This window comes from Lynx canadensis, chromosome F2, assembly GCF_007474595.2.
Source record: "Lynx canadensis isolate LIC74 chromosome F2, mLynCan4.pri.v2, whole genome shotgun sequence".
Taxonomy (NCBI): domain Eukaryota; kingdom Metazoa; phylum Chordata; class Mammalia; order Carnivora; family Felidae; genus Lynx; species Lynx canadensis.
In genome coordinates, this window is record NC_044320.2 from 81644888 (window position 1) to 81649254 (window position 4367).

The window sequence follows — 4367 nt, forward strand, 5'->3', positions numbered from 1 at the left end:
TCAATGCTTCGCTCTTGTTCCTGTTTGACAAAGGCGACGACCAGCAAGACCCAAACTCGGATGGGACCCTAAGACTCCGCGTGGTCCTCTGCTCCAGACGCAACCGTGACAAGCAAGCTTTGCTCCCAGAGGAGCAGCGTCCCCTCCCTGAAGAAAAGCAGGGTCCTTCCCATGACACAGCTGACCTAGTCCGTTCCTAAATTAACTAGTCCCAGATAACTTCAAATGAGACACAGCCTTCAGCAGCGGCCTCGGACCAGCCTCTCAGTCATGTTTCTGCTGATACCAGCCAGAACTATGCAAGCAAAGCGACTTAGAAAATTAAGACTCTCTGTTCGGGCAGAAATCCGACTCACGGAGGGTCTTTGTAGATTTACGGGTGATGGAGGAGAGTGGGGAGAAACCAAACCACCCAACTGATAATCCACACTGACTCCGTTTATTCAGAAAGTATTCCACCCGTCCCTTCGTGCCCACGTAGGTTCATGCTTAATCTCTCCAAGTGGTCTGGGATGTGTCATAAAGGAGACAAAATGCTTGTTTGTTTGAGGAGAAGCTCTTTCAAACTGTCCTACTTATTTTGCGTGAGACACTTAGTGGAAAATGTGGGAAGATAGAGTGCACAGCAAATGTAGATACATCTGGCGGCCAGCCAGAATGATCCATAGTCACTGGCATGTGTATATAATCTCCTTGCCTGTAAATTCCTGGAGTACATGGGCCATGACTTCCATTTCCTTTTAGCCGCCTCTACACCTAGTACAACAGTGTGCATGGAATTAATAGTCGGTGAATATTGTCACTTGTCCAATGTTTAGACCTATGTTTTTCAGGGCCACATTTATCCCCTCCCCCCAAAAAAGGCCATATATATTACTAAAATACTTTAGATCCCATGTACCATGTGTTTTGGCCAATCCTCCCAATAACACACTTCCTTACGGGTTTTACACCGTTCCTCCCTCACCACGTGCAGGAGCACATGGAAATCTCCAGCACTCAAGCACCTGCCCGAGGTCATTGCTCCCTCCGTCCAGAATCACCCTACTCCAGGTCTCTGAAGGATTTCTTACACTGAGTAAATGTGCTTCCGTTCATGTTCCAACATGAAGGATCAGCTGCTTGCTTTGGTTTGGTTTTTATTAGATATCGGATCGACTTCTGCCGCCTCACGTAATAATTACATGTGTGCCCACACACGACGTATGTGAAATATATCCCCAAACAACTGAGGTTTAACAGGAAGAAAAACTCAGAAATAGATGAAGATAGATACCATTTGCACAGAGCTGATGTGTTCATAAACTGTGCGTACTATCGTCATTTCAAGTCAAAACGTTATTTCTATCTTTGAGGATTTTTCTTTCTATTTCTTACAGAGATTCACTGTGTTTCCCAGTCTCTTTGTGAGGTCACAGAATTGCGTCTGGGCAACGGGATGAGGGTGACACGTGATTTCTAGCTCTGGCCCTGCTCACACCTCCCTTGTGACCCCTCATGCTCTCTCTTCTCCTACCTGCCGGCCACCGCACAGGCACCGGGGGACAATGCTGAGGCCCCGGACAACCAGTTCTCAGTTAGGGGAAGTTTCCCCCGCTCCGGGATAGTTGGCAATGTCCGGGGACATTTTGGTTGCCACAACTAGGCAGGGTGCTCCCGACAACTCCTGAGTAGAGGCCAGGGATGCTGCTAGACATCCTACAATTCCGTGGACAGCCCCTCCTAGCAAATGCTTATCTGGCCTAAAATATCAGTAGTGCTGAGACTGGGAAGCTCTGCGCTAGACAATGGCCGATCTCCTGGTTGAAAAGGGCCTGGATCCCCGAGTGACTATGTGGAACAAACACTTCCCAACCCACATCTCCACTCCAGGGCCACCTCGTTCCTCTACCATCCCCAAATCTATAGGATGGGGAGAAATAAACCATTGTGTTAAATCCCTGACATATCAGAATTGTTTATTACAACAACTGCTCTGTCATCTCTGGTATTCTGAAGAAGGCAAGCAGTATAAGGGGAAATTTAGAGCTGTTTCCAGACAATAGAAAATATGAAGGAAATGTTGTGTATTGTGTTGTTTTACGTGTTCTTTGAGACTCCGTCCTCACAGTAATTGAAGCCCTGCCTCTGTCCCCAAGGGATGGCGTCCTCCAGGCACGCTCACTGGGCGACTCTCAGGCAATGAGAACACAAAGGCCCATCAGGAATCTGGAGTGAACTAGTGAGGAGCACTTAGCCATTCCCACGCCTCACACCACATCATGGCATCTTCCTTTTCCATTTTACAGAGGGTTAGTAGGTGCTCCAGGGACGCCCCCTGGCCCGGAAGCTGACGAGGAACAACAAACACAACAGCAGACATATTTTCAGGAGGACTGCAGACATGGGGCCGCGGTTCCCAGGGACTCGTTATCTGCGCCTATGGTTCCATTTTCCTCATCACTGACACCAAGCCCCTCCAGAGAGTTTCTCTATCTCACACGTTTGTCATATGCCCAGAATGTTTTGTGGCCAATCAAGGATAAAGACGAAGGTAAAAAAAAAAAAAAGAAAAAGAAAAAGAACAACACACAATAATGAAGAGAGAGGCTACTGGTTGACTAGTTGACCGGGAGGTTGTCAAAGTGCCAAAGCCTAGAGTTAAGCATGGCAATCAGATCAAATAGTTGAAATCATAAATTACATATATGAATTGTACAGCTGTCGGTGCGGCCAAAAAAGCTAAAATTTCCAGTCTGAGGACTTGAAAAGCTGAACCTTTTTAATCCTTACAGAACAAGAGGACTAAGGGCCATTTCATCCCAAATTTGTCTGAATATCATCTCTGCATGTTATAAGCCTTCAAAAAAGAGACCAACGTGAACACCCCGCCTTTGACGTCTCCCATTGAGTTGCATCCTTCTTCTTAGTTTCAGACATCTCTAGCAATTTCCCCAGCAGAGCCACCCTTCGGCGCCTGCCTGCATGCTGCTTGTGTGTGACTAGTGCCCTTTACCAAGTGCGATGCCCGACACCCGGTTCACAGCCAGCTCCATAAGGGTTTCCATTCTGCCCTCATCCTTTGACCGGCAATGTCCTCTGAGCTGCCTCCCTCTGTCTTCCTCAACGCTTTCTCCGGCTCAAGGGAACTAGAACCCGCAGGCCCTCGACAGACCCAGAGGAGCGGACGCCCTCACCGAACGGGAGACATCCGAGGGGCGGAGGCTAACAATGCAAAGCAGTCCCCCGCTGTCCTGGAGAGGCGCCCTAATCAGAGTTAGGAGCCAGCCACCAGGCACAGCACTAACACCCTGAGAGGCTCCCGTTAGGCTCAGGGAGGAACGTGGGAGGCACGAAGGACGTCCCTGGGCCACAGCTGGGGCCTGCGAAGGCTCTGTGGAGGACAGCTCAGCCAAGCAGAGAAGTATCAGGTGCGAATGTTGGGAAAGAAGCCTCTGGGCAGAAGGAGCTGCAGGTGCTGGGACGCAGAAGCAAGGTGAGCGTGGTACTTACCGCACATATTTCAGGACTTAGTGAAAGCTGTTTTTACTTGACGGTAAAGGATCCCAAGCCCTTCGGCCTTTTGATGGACTTTCTTACTCATCGCCCCTCCTTCAGACCAAAGTTCTCAAAATCTGTTTTATCTTAATTATTCACCGGTAAAAGCCAATTGAATCAGTCCGCCCAGGATACAGACAATTACCCATTTTCAGGCATGTACGTGTACTATTGTATCATATGGTGTACATAAATGATGTATATGCTGAGTATAATTTTCAGAGAAGAGGACGTACATGGACATGAAGAGCATACCCAGCATTTTTCTGGCCACATCCCGGTTCATTCTCCTTCTCACCAGACCGTAAGCTCTGCCACCGCAAGGAGGAGGGTGACCGTGTCCCTCGCCGCGTCCCAGCGCCTAAGGCGCGCTGCCTGGTCCCTAGCACGTCTCCCACAGATACCGAGTGAGCGGAGGAGTGAATCCACGCCATCACCAGAGGTGACAGTAAGATTGAAGGCAAAAGGCATTACTAAGAATATCTAGCTTCTTCTTCTGACACAGACACGGATAGCAGTGAAGTCTTAGTCATTCACACAGAAGCTACAATCTGCCTTATTAGGAAAAATGAATAACCATAAAGGCCACGGATGAAACCAGTGGGGAGCAGCAGGACAGTGTGAAAAAATAGAGCACCTGATTCCATTTTCTCGAGTTTCCAGCACAAAGAGAATATTAGGTTTTACTTCCATGTGTTTCGTTCATCGTTCTTCGCTACAAAATAATATACTGCCTCAGAACACGGGATGATGAGCGAAGGAGTGAAGGGTCTCCTTCCTGTGTCTTGGGTTGGGTGGCACCTGCCCCCACCCCTCCAGCATACCCTCCG

The 4367-nt window shown here is 48.7% G+C and overlaps 1 long non-coding RNA gene across 1 annotated transcript; it reads right to left on the reverse strand.

Annotated features, from left to right (window-relative positions):
• Nucleotides 1–1941: 1941 nt before the first annotated feature.
• LOC115506443 lies at nt 1942–4010 on the reverse strand. Its single transcript, XR_003966385.1, has 2 exons — nt 3793–4010; nt 1942–2329 (listed from the first exon to the last, which is right to left on the reverse strand). It is a non-coding gene; the product is annotated as an uncharacterized LOC115506443 (long non-coding RNA).
• Nucleotides 4011–4367: the final 357 nt, after the last annotated feature.